The sequence below is a fragment of the Meles meles genome, chromosome 6 (genome assembly GCF_922984935.1).
Source record: "Meles meles chromosome 6, mMelMel3.1 paternal haplotype, whole genome shotgun sequence".
In the NCBI taxonomy this organism is placed as follows: domain Eukaryota; kingdom Metazoa; phylum Chordata; class Mammalia; order Carnivora; family Mustelidae; genus Meles; species Meles meles.
Window position 1 is genome coordinate 113,923,198 of NC_060071.1, and position 14,677 is coordinate 113,937,874.

At 38.1% G+C, this 14,677-nt stretch overlaps 1 protein-coding gene across 1 annotated transcript in view; it reads right to left on the reverse strand.

Annotated features, from left to right (window-relative positions):
• KCNH5 (potassium voltage-gated channel subfamily H member 5) overlaps nucleotides 1–14,677 on the reverse strand; it is a 321,694-nt gene that overhangs the window by 185,757 nt on the left and 121,260 nt on the right. The window lies entirely within an intron of this gene.

Here is a 14,677-nt window from a genome sequence, read left to right on the forward strand (position 1 = left end):
GGAGCCCCAGCACTCCACGAGGGGCTCAGTCCCAGGACCCTGAGATTACAACCCAAGTGGAAGCAGATGCTCAGACACTCAACCGACCAAGCCAGCCAGGCACTCCTAAATCCAATGCAACCTTATTCAAGAGCCCAATAGGATGTTTTCATGGAACTCAAATTCTGAAATTCACACAAAAGAGTCAATGCTCAGGAATAGCTAAAGCCTTGAATTACATCCTACCAGGGATGAAAATATATTACAAAGATGTACAAATTAATAAAACATGACATTGGTTCACAATTAGATGTTTTGATCAATAAAATAGAATAAAAGAACTGGACCCATGGCATATGAAAATTTTGTAGATGAGAAAATCAGCATTTCAAGTTGGTGGATTAAAGGCTTTTAACTAGTTAACTTTTGAAAACTCAAGAACTATAAAGTGCTTTACATACTCCTCTGTTTCACAAGATACATATACTTCAAATCATCACATTACACACATGAAACTTACACAGTATTGTATCAATTCTATCTCTATAAAGCTGGGCGGGGAAAGATACTGAAGAAAATTTATATATAACTAAAGATTACTTTTACCTAAGCCTGCCTACCTCTTAGGTTTGGATAGGATTAAATAAACTGATACATGGTAAAGAATAATAAAATCTATTAAAATGTCCCTAACAGTCAGTTTAGTATAAAGAATTGTTTGACAATTCTGTAATAATAAATGGAAAATTAATGGATGACCACAATCAAATCTTAATCTTATCTCTTAGTCCTTAAACGGGTGCTGAATCGATTCAGAGTCTAGTCTTCTATTCTTTTTACCTTGCTCTATTAGCTCTTAGTTTGCCTTATATCTTTATTTTAATCATTGCCTCAAAAAGCGATCTGCCATGTACAAATACAACACAATTAAATATACAATTAATTGCTTTTATAAGCCATTTTGAGTATAAAAAATTCAATGGAACAGAAAGCTTCAACCACATTTTTTCACACTGAAGTAATTTACGCATAGCCAGGCATACTACCCTTAAAGCTGCATTAATTGGTGTTATCTGTCTACTTAAGACTAAACCCCTGCTGGGAATATAAATTGTTACAGAAAGCAAAAAGTGGCTTTCTTTACTTATATTGTGAAAAATTACCTAACAAATATATATATATATATATATATATATATATATATGGGTTTTTTTTCCCTAATAACTTCTACCTGAAAATGGCTCCTAAATCAGTACTTACTTTGAATTTTATTCCAAAGGAATAAAAATGTATGGAGGAAAGGTTGGGGCAGTGATTTGTCAAGACCAATGAAGCCATAGGATAAATCTAATGCATCTTCAAGGCCTAGGATATAAAATGAGCCATGAATAATCAATAGTGACATACATCCAGAAATGAACACATGTTAAAATAAAATTTGAAACATGTTAAAATAAAATTTGAAACTTCTTTATTGGGAGAGCAGTGGTGGGCCACTGATCCAGAATTGCAAGTAAGCTAGCAATGGTTTGTCTAATTAATAAGGACTCTCTAAATTCAATTTATATAACCACCTAGAATAATTATAGAGCTCAGGAGAAGTTGAAGGAGTAATAACACTATAAAATCCAAGGCAAAATGGTTTTTAATGCATACTGGAAGAAGCCTTGGTTTCTTAATGATTAATAATCATCACCTAAAATAACATAATTTGTCAAAGAATTTTATTCATCTTTCAAGTAACTGTAGAGCAGTAATACATCCCTGAGGTTTAAAAGAAAAAAATTTCTCTTGGCTTCCTTCCCATAATATGCTCTTGGAGTCTTGGAGACAGAAGCAACAATTTTAGCCTCAAACTACCCAACTAAAATCTCTCACCCTGTGTATGAAAGTCAAGGATTATTTGTCATTTCATCTTCAAGTCTGAGAAAATATGAATAAAGAAACATTCACAGAAATTCCAGTAACGGATATAAGTCGAGTGAAAAAGGCTGGGTTTTTAGGAATAAACACCACTCTAATGTGTTTTGTTAAAATAGGAAAATATATCAAGGGTTATTATAAAAAATTAGATTTGCTAATGATATATAAAGAACTCTCAGATGTTAACCATATTCCTTCCACAAAAATAGAAATTGTTAATCACCATCTCAATTGAGTTACTCATGGTGAGTCATCACTTATGTTGGCCTAATATAATCTGGGAAAGTCTCACTCATGTTTGTATTTTCAGGAGGCCCCCAAACCACCCCCTTTAAACTGAAAGATACAACAAAGAGACAATAGGGAAACAGAGGTAGAAAATGCCACAGGGATTCTGCGTCACCTGGAAACTCCAGTCACTGAATAAATTAAGAGGAACTGGCCTCTAACGGAGAGACAGTTGAAAATAGATAATTAAGGGGCACCTGGGTGGCTCAGTTGGTTAAGCAGCTGCCTTCAGCTCAGGTCATGATCCCAGGGTCATGGGATCAAGTCCCTCATCAGGCTCCTTTCTCAGCAGGGAGCATGCCTCCCTCTCTGCCTGCTCTGCCTGCCGCTCCCCCTGTTTGTGCTATCTCCCTCTCTCTCTCTCTCTCTCTCTCTCTCATAAGTAAATAAATCTTAAAGAACATAGGTAATTAAAATCATGATTTTATATAAAATTTCATAAAAGGAGGGTGTTACAATGTGGCTTCACCAGTGACTGGAACTGTACATTTCCCAGGAATTTTTCATTGGAAGGAAAGGACATCTCTTCATTTCTCTCCTCTCACATTTGCATGTATCTCACAAGTATATAAAACATATTGCATGTCATTTACACGTGCTACAGGGACCTCTTTCTTTGAAGATCTGTAAGGAATGTACAGAATATCAGTGGCAGAGGGATCTGACATCACCCAATAAAGATTGTGTCACTATGATGACAAAACAATTTGGATTCTAGCTTCTCCATTGTACAAGGACAAAATAACAAAACTGAGGCTAATTAGCAGGCACTATTTCTTAGCTGTCCCTTAACGTACATCTCAAATACCGTGGATCCCACAAAAACAGTTTGATGCCTATCTCAGCCCATTCAGCTTCTCCTGTGGTAATCATTAATTCAGTGGTACCTGTTATTGGTCAGACACCTGTGGGATACGTTAATATCTATCATTTTTCCTCCCCCCCCCCCCTCCTTACACTGCTGTAGCCACGCTGGCTTTCTTCTCATTACTCCTCAGATGTTAATACGGCAGGCACAATCCCATCAAAGGTCAGTGCCCTGGCTGTTCTCTATCTGGCAGGCACTTCTGCCAGATATGCCCAGGGTAAACATACCTGGCTTCCTTGCTGCCTCCCACTCCCAAATGCCCAGATCCTGCTCTACTTCTCCTTTTTCCATCTGCTAATTGTCGTCATCATAATAGACTGTTCATTCTCCTATTTACTATGTCTATTATTAATTTCCCATCCCATCCCCTTGTAGAATATAAGCTCCATGACAGAGGAATCTTTGTAATTTCACTCTTGTATTCTAAGAGCCCAGAACAGTATCTAACACATCATTGGGGCTCAACAAATATTTGGCAAATGAGCAAATAAACACAGTGTCTCTAAGCCTCACACAACATGTCAGATAGGTAATACCTTTCATTTAAGATAAGAAACAAAACCATACAAAGATCAAGAAGTGGTCTAAGGTGACAAGACCAGCAAGTACAGGAGCAGAACTACTACTGCATTGTTCTAGGGCAACCAAGTTACTGTAGCTACTACTTTGACCTCAAAAGTGACATGAGTGCTATGCATGCCTCATTTTCACCACCAGTACAGTGTCTTCTGTTCAGTAAACACAGGAGTTTTCTAATAAAATGGAGCAGTGACCCTAAAAGGAAGCCAATTTTTTGACGTGCTATAAAGAATAACGTTAAGGAATGTGGATGTTCCATAAACATGAAAGAGAAGGGAAGGAGGAACATAACCATCATTCATCAGCAGCAGTTCCAATTCTCAGAAAGTAAGCTATGAAGGGGAAAATGGTAGTGAAAATTAAGAGTCCATTTTCTGTCACCACCATCCTTTAGAAAGTCAAGTCGAAGAACCCACCTGTCCTAAGAGCCTACACATTCCCAGTTCCCTTAATCTTACTTTAGAAGAATGAAGAACCCACCTGTCCTAAGAGCCTACACATTCCCAGTTCCCTTAATCTTACTTTAGAAGAATGATATCTTCTATTCTGATTCAAGTCTGTGGGTCCTAGTCCAGAAACAGACTTGAAATTAATAACACTTTTATTTGACAATCTAGAAATCAATGCCATGAATTTACCCAACTTTTCTTTGTGTCATTTTTTTCAGCTTGAGGATGAAGTATTGTGGCAATGAAAAAGTATTTATAGAAATTATCATAAAGCTGGGTTTTTTGATATTTCCTTTATGATCCCTTCACTTACTACTTAAGGAATTGGGAACAACTTTAAACTATATTTAATACCCAGCCACTGTATCACTACACTACTGCTAAACGTAGACGTGTTAATATGTAGAAATACACAAGTTCCCCTGGCAGTTAACACTACGCAGTAATACCACAAGGGCAAGTATGAAGAGGGAGCGCATGCGACGAAATACTCATGAGAACATTCACATTCCAAGTGTGCACACTTTGCCATTTGAGCAATGAGGACAGACAGAAAGTGAATTCTCAGACATAAATTACGATGTAAATTCCCATTAAATTTTGGATTTTACATTCCGTCAGAACAGGATCTTTGTCTTATTCACCTTTGTCATTTCAAAGCCGGAGCCAGTGCCCGGCATGGAACAGACATCCAATAAATATTTATGGAATCAGATCAAGACACCACAGGTCTCAACCAGAGATTCCCCCTGCTTCAATTAAACAATCTATGAAACACAACAATCTTTTTATTTAATTGGTTATGTGACTTTATAACTGGCCAAAACTCTTGTGAGATTCCTACCAATTATTCGGATAGAACTAATTGTGCTTTTTATCTTTCCTGCATTGAATTAATGCCATCAAGTCACTATATAAATCTGCATATTCTTTTAAGTCCTTCCTTCTCTATTAATCGAAAGAGGGGACTATATGTTTTGGCATGCACCACACTGAAAAAAATATTTAAGGCTTGGGGAGCCTGGATGGCTCAGGCGTGTAAGTGTCCAACTCTTGACTGATCATGATCTCAGAGTTGTGAGACTGAGCTCTGCATCAGGCTCCATACTCACTGTGGAGTTTGCTTGAGATGCTCTCTCCCCCTCTCCCTCTTCCTCTTCCCCGCTCACTCCCTCACTCTAGAATAATAAATAAATAAACCCTCTTTTAAAAATATGTAAGGCTTTTAAGTTTCCCGAATGGCTGTCACTTGTAGAAGGAATCTGATGAATAAATACCAGAGCAAGAAACAGAATACTCAAGGGGAGTACACTTATTTTCTTTCACTGTAGACTTTTCCAGAGTTATAAATGCCATGAAAATGCACACATGATGTCTAAATAAGTGAAAACAGTAAAAGTGAAAGTAGAATTGCTTATCCCCTGAGCTACTTTGGAATAAGGGCCATATATTTATTTTTCTTCACATCCCAATGTTGAACACACTGGCCCTCAATTTATGATGAAGCAAAAGTATAAGGAGTGAAAAAATGTTATTCCAAAAAAGCATTTTTATAAAGGTCAGCTGTTCATGGAAGTACCAACAGTTTGATAACAATCAGTGTCAAATAAGAGTACTGAATTCTTTTTATGAAATAAATTTAAGGTACTATGAAAGCATTTTATGTACATTACCTCATTTAATCTTCAGTGCAACTTTAGTAAGAGAAAGGCATTAAAACTCCTTTGACATTTGAGGAAACTGTGGTTTAAAAATAAGCAACTTGCCCAAAGACACCCACACAGTACATGGTCCAGCCAGGATTTGAATACAAGTGTAGCTGATGCTCATATTCTTAACAACCATACCCTAAATAATTGGTTATTGAGGGACACACTGAAAGGAACACTACTACCGTTTAAAAAAGTCAATTAATTTCTTTAACATCCAAATTCCTTAATGTTATTCCTTATAATGTAGGGAAAAAATCAGCCTCTTCTTAGGGTCATTGCTTCATTTTATTAGAAAGAATAACCCTGATGTGAGAAGTAATTAACTTCTGGGGAAAGACTGAACTGTCAGAACACTAAAACAATTAAGTTTGTTGTATCACCAAGGTGCCTTTTCTGATTTTCTAATGAGAAAACAATCTTTCCCCACTGCCATATAAACCCTGGATTCTGTTCTGAAAACCTCCAGGCCAGAAAACACTACTAATAGGATTTGAGAACACAGAGAAGCTCTGGAAATGAAAGGTTTGCTTGGAGAAAGAAGCACTGCCCCCCATCCCAAAAGAGGGCCATGCTGCTATGTTTTCAGCGCAGCACCAGTGGGGATAAACGCTGAGACTCAAGAAAACAGTCTTATTCTTTAAGGCTCTCAATCCCAGCAAATGACTGATTTAATTCAGTTATAAGGGGAGAGGTCCAGACAATAGTAAAATAGCAGAGCCCACCCCATATATCTAGGCAATTTTCTATCCACTTGATCACTGAGAAGAGTCCTGAAAGATCCAAAAGCAATTCATGTGAGAGGTACAATGGTTTGTTTTCTAGAAATGCAAGAATTTAGGAATTTAGGATCCACACCAATGAAATAGGAATACAAACTAACATAAAATTTGGAGCTTGCACTACAGTTTAAAACATGTTTAACTTCTAGCAAAGGAGATAGATGAGAAAAAGAAGACCCTTGTTTTGCTCTGGTCAACACAAGACCTGTGTTACTCCTGTTACATGGTTTTACATTGTTATACAGTTTCTTTTGTTCTATATTGAGTTTCCTAGTTATTTCTTTTTTTTTTTTTTTTTTTTTCTCATTTTATTTATTTTTTCAGCGTAACAGTATTCATTCTTTTTGCACAACACCCAGTGCTCCATGCAAAACGTGCCCTCTCCATTACCCACCACCTGTTCCCCCAACCTCCCACCCCTGACCCTTCAAAACCCTCAGGTTGCCCCAACCTCCCACCCCTGACCCTTCAAAACCCTCAGGTTGTTTTTCAGAGTCCATAGTCTCTTATGGTTCGCTTCCCCTCCCCAATGTCCATAGCCCGCTCCCCCTCCCCCAATCCCACCTCCCCGCAGCAACCCCCAGTTTGTTTTGTGAGATTAAGAGTCATTTATGGTTTGTCTCCCTCCCAATCCCATCTTGTTTCATGAAACTGGGCTCTGTGCATCTCACTGCAAGACCAGGAATCAAGGGCTGACTGCTCCCTAGTCAAATTTATTCTCACAGGGGGGAAAAGAGGGGGGAAAAAAAAAAAGGAAGGGGGGGACTTTACTTTTTGCCTGGCCTCAAATACCGTGCTTCCAAAAATATCCGTTGCATTCACACAAGCGCTGATAATTAATGATGTGATATCAACTGAAATCTATACACCTCTTTATTCTGATGGCAAACTCTGCCCTGAAGACTGAAAGTGTTCTGCGGATGAGAAATTTATCTGCATCAAAATCCAGCATAATACCAGGCATAAAATCCTTTCTAATTGTACTTGTAAAATCCTGCTTAATACTTGGTCTATTTACTGGAAATGAGATGAAGGAAGAATTTGCTCAATATGCCTGCCTGAAAACGGACGGAGTATTCTGATGTGGTGCTCTCTTGCTGACCCCTTTTCACAAATTCATCTAACTACTTGAACATCATCCTCTTAATTCTTAAAATCCAAAGCACACCCCATATTATTTAATGCCTCCACATTCCTATGCCTCTTTTAACATCTGGTTGCTTTTCCACTGAAATTCCTTTCAAAGGACTGAACTGGACCTCGATCACTAAAAGAAGCATCCTATTAACATCCAAGGATTCGGTTCCTCATCTTTCTATCAAAAAAAGGGGAATGCTGGGCACCTGGGTGGCTCAGGGGGTTAAGTCACTGCCTTTGGCTGGGGTCATGATCCCGGAGGGCTGGGATCAAATCCCACATCAGGCTCCCAGATCCCCAGGCAATCTGCTTCTCCCTCTGACCTTCTCCCCTCTCATGCTCTCTCTCACTGTCTCTCAAATAAATAAATAAAAATCTTTGGGGAAAAAAAGGGGGGGGATGCTTTTCAGCATGAGACAGGCCATTTAACCTTACTATTGCTCTGATTTTCCATCTACCTAAGGCTAGTCCAAGGCTAGGAGTATTGCATTGGCATCAACCTAACCTATATTCTAATGTTTAGTAGATGTGTGATTTGGAGTCTTTATTCTCTTTGTCTTATTTTTAGCTGAGAAATATTAATAATGTTATATTGTGAACTGAACTAAATGAGAAAGTGTCTGTGAAAACTCAGGAAACTTTAAGATTTTTATTTATTTATTTGACAGACAGATCACAAGTAGGCAGAGAGGCAGGCAGAGAGCGGAGGAAGCAGGCTCCCTGCTGAGCAGAGAGCCCGATGCGGGGCTCGATCTCAGGACTCCGAGACCATGACCTTAGCCGAAGGCAGAGGCTTTAACCCACTGAGCCACCCAGGCACCCCAGGAAACTTTAAAATGATTGACAAGAAGTGATAGTTACATGGCTTTGTTCTGTGTCCCATTAAGATGAAGCTATGTCTATAATGAAGACAGTTTTATTAAAAACGGCTCAAAAGTCAAAAGAATCCATGAAAGAAGAGGTTCGATTGACCACACACAAAAAAAGTTAAATTCCTGCATGCCAAATAATAGATTAATAAGTAAATAAGCTACCAAAACAAGACCGAAGAACTAACCATCATCTGGGGAAAATATCTGCAACATATAGATTAAACAGAAGACTCCTATCTTTAATGCGCAAAAAAAAAAAAAAAGACAATAAAAGATCAGTGAAAAGAAACCGCACACTAACAAAAATAATGGCTATAAGACATTACAAGGTAATTTGCAAAACATATACAAACGGTCAATGAACATTAGGGACATTCACCCCCACTAAACATTGAGTATTAGAAATTAAATTTTTTTCAACTATCAGGCAAAGATATTTTTAAATCGACAAAGTCAACAATGGCAAGAAGTAAAGGAGGTGGGCACGCTCAAAATAGATGGGTAGAGGGTGAAGTTGTCACAGCCTTTCTTATTTGGCACTATCATACCCAAATAAAAACTGTGAATATGCTTTGTGCCAAAACCCTGCTTCCAGGAATTTGCTCCCAAGTAGTAAAACATCCACACACCGAAGTATCTGTGGAAATCATGTCTACCACAAAATTGTTTATCATGGAAGTATTGCAAGTGGTTTAAATGTTCATCAATATGGGATTGCTCAAGTGAAGTCTGTCATAGCCATACAGAGTAGAACCGTATTCAAAAGCAAGGCATATACTTATAGTCACTGCCACAGAAAAGACATCCCTAATACGCTGTGAGCATAGGAACAGGTAGAGTCTAGTCTCATTTATAAAAAGGCTATCTGTGCATACGTACATGTGCACAGAGGAATGTCAGAAGGCATATTCCCCCAAGTTTCTGTAGGTAGCAGGACTTCGGGTGATGATTTCTCATTTGTATTTTCTGCATTGTTTCATTTTTCTTCACGAGTATGAATCATTTTTATAATCAGATAAAAATAAAGCTGTTTTCATATTAGAAAACAAATATTATAGCTACTTCCCTAGAGATGATATTTTAATAATGATATAAGTGCCCTAGCTTTTCTATATGTTTTATAAAGCTTGAAAAGCTGGGATCCACAGGGAGAAGGGGAAAAAACATGAAAGGAAATTACAACGTTGCCAAGATGATTAAACGAAGATCATCACACATTCTGGCCTAGAGTTAGACTGCTTGACCAAGTTTCATGTCTTACTGGCCGGAACTAAGTTACTGAATTTCTCTGTGTTCAGTTTTCTCACTGCTTAAAATATGAGTAATAATATCACTTAACTCATAAAGTTATTATGACGATGAAATGAGTCAATTTATGTAAAGCACTTAGATTTATACCTGACATCTTAGAAAAAAATGTCAGCTGTTCATTTTAAAATGAGATAATGTGTAGAAACATCCTCACCCATCATGGAAGTACAATAAATATTTACTATTGTTATAATCTATCTGCTTATCATGTGTCACGTAAGGACATCAAGAAGATGAATCATTTTCTCTGTCTCAGGATAAGGAGGCTCAGTCTATTGAACATTAATAAATTTAAATATAGCATTTCCAAACCAAGGGTGGAAAGAAAGGTCAATAAAGGTTTAGGAAGGCACGCCAGACAGCCAAAGTCGCAGGATATCTCAGGTCGTCCCAACCTTTGCAAGATGTTATCAATCACTTTGACAAATCAATAAACTCCTACATAAAACTATTACTAATACCTTACATTTATACAATGCATGACAGTTTTCAGGGAGCTTGCCCATCTCCATAATAGGTCGGTAGTGTTTCTGATCACCATGCCAGTTCAATGGGGGAAGGGAAACTGGTATTTGACCATCACTCTAGGACACCAAACTCCCACTGGGGCAAATAATACAGGGCAGCTGGAGGTCTAGGAAGAATGGTAGAGAGAAATGGGGAAGAGAAGGCAGATAACAGGGAAAGGAGCCAGGATATTGAAAACTCATTCTGAGTGCAATAAGGAAAATGGGAAAAATAGAACCTCTCAAGTTAAAGCAGGGATGCAGGGATGAGGTCAGCTGGTTCATTCATGTATCCCAAAGTACTGAGTGTGCCAAGTGCTAGGTACACAGTTAGGTACAAAAACCCTCATGTAGCTCATTGTGGGGTGCTCTGCCTGCTCACCCGCCTTACTAGTTCCAAGCTGACCCTTCAAAAATCTTCAACTCTCCAGGGCAACTTAAAAGCCACGGAACTCAGTGTTGTTCTGTGTTTAAAAAAAAAAAAAAAATCCTCAAAATAAACTTTTTTAGGATATGGTCCCATCAAACAAAACAATAGTCTTGAAAACAAGATTCATTAAATGGAATGAGTAAGTCAAGGAATAAAAAGCAGAGCATAAGGAACACAATGATATTGTAATAGCAACGTAATAGGAAAGACGTCAGCTACACTTATGGTGAACAGAGCGTAATGCATAAATGTGTCAAATCACTAAGTGATACACCTGAAACTAACGTAACATTGTGTGACAACTATATTCAAATAAAAATAATAAATAAATAAATTTGAAATACCAGTAAGTTATTCAAAGCTGTTAGATATTCTAAAATGATTTCATTTTCTCTTCCCTAACTACTACTACTAATTTATCCCATTATGAACTCAGTTCTAGATTTACACAAAAAGAAAGGAAAATACTGTCTGAAAATAAAAATCAAGTAAAAAGTACAGAAAGAGATATATCACGAAAATTCCCTAAATCAGAGGTCATGCATTCATTTATACATTTTGAAACATCCTTACTATACAAAGAAATTATGCAAACTGCAAAAGAGCTTTTTGTTTCAATAAAGCAATTAAATGCATTAATTGTTCTTGTTATCACCTAAAGACAGCACAATTAATTTGTCATTCCTACCAAAGCCTGTGTGCTTTTGTGTGGCTCTCGATCTTTAGCTATCTCAAAGTACCTTCCCAAACATTTATTTTATTTTTATCCTTTGTTGTAGAGCTGCAAAATGTGTTCCATGGCAGACTGGAGAAGCTGACATTATTAGCTCAGAAACAAAAAATGGCCAAATGTGGTTCAGCGTGTCCCATAATTAAACACAGTTGCAGGGACACGGGACTCCGTTTTCATTCTCCTGCAGAGTAAAAATAGTAGTTTAAAAAGCTACCACTTCTCTAAATAAACGGAAGCTAAATTATTCTTGTCCTTTAAAATGCAGGAAAGTGTATTTGTGTTTTCATGACTTTGTGGGTAGAATCTCAAAACACTAATTGAATATAAAGTGTCTAATAGACCATTTGTGATGAGAAGGAAGTGCCTAGAAATTGAGCATGATGGAGAAAAGGTTCAGAGATAAGTCCAGACTGGTAGGATCCAGCTTTGAGTCATCAACATTCTGGGAAATCTCAACTAAGTCTACAATTTCTCATGGCCATAAATGACTCGCTGGAGCCACACCCCTCTGGACGTGGGAAGAGCAGACAACCACCCCAGGGAAAGCATAGCACGGGAGAACCACACTGGCCCTCCTCTCTAACCACCCCTCCGCTGCACTCAGGGCCTGGGCTGAATCAAGACTGACCTGTCTCTCAGGGCCCACCAGACTGGGTGTGACCTGATTCAAAAATGGACAAGGACCTGTCACCTGCCCACCTTCTGGGCCAAGATATAATGAATAAAATACATCTTATTTTGTCCCTTTTGAAAAGGACAGACACATTGGTGGCTGAATTTCTAATATTCTGAGAATACCGACAGTAAGTTTTGTGCTTAAAAGCTTGAAACATGCTCTTTATGTTTTCTTTTATCTGACCTTGTAGCAAGTCTGTGACATGCAGAGGACTGCATGATGAGATCTATGACCAATGTTCTTGTACTGGCTTATTCTAGGACATCGTGATGCAGAGAATATACATTCTGGGTTTTACTTTATACAGTGCATTCGGGTATCTACACTCAGTTATACAAGGTAATTTTCCTTTGGTATCCCTGAAGTTTTGAGAGTAGGAAAAGAAGACTTTACTTGATTTTGTATCCTTGGACCTTAAAATATATATTTATATCTATACCCATCTCTCTCTCTCTCTCTCTCTACTCTCAAAAGACAGAGAAAGACAGAGAGGGATATCGAAATATGGAGGACACAAGTATGTATATACACATGAATTTGTATTAAATAGCACATATAAAAAAATCATAAAATATGTCAACTAAGTGATCGATTAAAAAATGAATAAAGCCTTAGAAATTCTTTCTTTTCAGTTAAGCAAAGTATAATTTTAAAAAGAAAAAAAAAAAGGATTCCCAATACATTAAGGATTGGCTGGCCTGAGTCCCTATGGACCACATTTTGTCGGCTAACTGGAATTCAAACCTATCACAAAGTATAAGGGAGAGAATACCATGGAGATTACTCTGTGTTTAACTAAAAGACATATGCCTCCCTATCCCACTCCAAAACTAATTAAAGCACATATTCATTTTAAATTGAAAATAAACCACAAAAGGTTTAAAACAAACTAATGTATGGCATTAAACCATATGCGCTTTCTTTTGTGCAACTGCAGCCTGAATACTTAAATGTTCTTCTAAATGTTTCCTCCTCCTCCTTGAAATTCTCCAAAAGTACACTGCTATATTTTTCTCCTCATGTACCACAATGAACATTCTTCAGTGTCAGATTGATGTCAGCTTAAAATATATATTGATATATACTAGGATATGTAACAGTACATAGAGCTATGGGTACAGATACAGGTAATACAGACATACATACTCCTTCTGCATTTCCCAGCTAGAGGACAGAGAAGTTAGTGGATTAACCAAGCCCCTCCCACTGCCCCGGTAATATACCTGGTGTCTTTAAAGCCTTAAATTCCCAGTGAGTAGACATTCTCTTTTGGGCCTAAATGACAGGATGGTCCACAGTCTGGATCTTGTGGCCACAAGGTAGCTTCTCATCGACCCATGTGGACACAATTCTGGAACCTGAAGTTAGATCTCCAGTTACGGATTTCCAAAGACTACAGATAGTAGTGCAATGTTGTGGTGTTTTCTGACACAATATTAAAGAAGCAAGAAATGTCCACATTAGGGAAAATAAGATCTGGAACAAGCCGAGAAAGGACATTTCAGGTACTGGCATTTTTGTTGCTGTTAATGCCCAAGTCAGAGAAATAGGTCTAAGTTTTTCTTCTGGCCACTGGAGGTTTGCACAAGCTTTTAAAATGACACAAGCTGCATATTGATCAATGCCGGGTGAATGCTCATGTATCCTGAAATACCATACAGTAAACATTTCAAAATGTTTCAGGCAGGAAGTAGTGCAAGTGATTAGTAGAAGGAGAATACAAGGGAGAGAGGAAAGCAAAGGCTGCAAGGAAGGTAAGGAGGGTAGGCTCACTCCAATGACCCTATTCTTTAATTCCAGGAAATCAAAGTCATTCAATGCTAAGGAGCCTGATAAACTAGAAAGTGCATCTTTACAGTTGCTGTGATGAATTCCTGAAAATTTCAGATCGTTGACAGCACAAAGGACTACGCTCCATGCAGTTAAAGAAGTTGCCAGTATTTCAAAGCCTCATTCGGGGTTTTTTTGTTTTTTTTTTTTTTTTTTTTTTTTTTTTTTTTTTAAACGCAGATGGTTTGTTGTGAGCGGCTCTCCTAGAGCGAGTTGAGCAGGTGGTAGCAAAGGCTCCCTGGTCCTCGGTCGGAGGGCACTCATGGCTAATCCCCTGGGCTCGTTAAGGCCCTGTTGTTTGCCTTAAGATTATTCTCCCATGTTCTGCTGTCATTCCGAAAGCGGACCTTGTGGTCTACCCTGCAGTTGCATTTTCTATAATTATGACTGACACATCCTGTACATGAGACATGTCTCGTCTTTGCGCAAAAATGCTGTGGTAATCACTTATGAAACAGAAATATGCTATGGTAATCACTTATGAAACAGATTATAAGAGTATGTGCTTAATAAAGAACTCTGTCACTTGTGTCAATCGGCCTGGTGTCCCTCGCGTGTTCTTCGCATTCCCTTTCCCCCGGGACTCTCCCTCTTTCCCCCTTTCT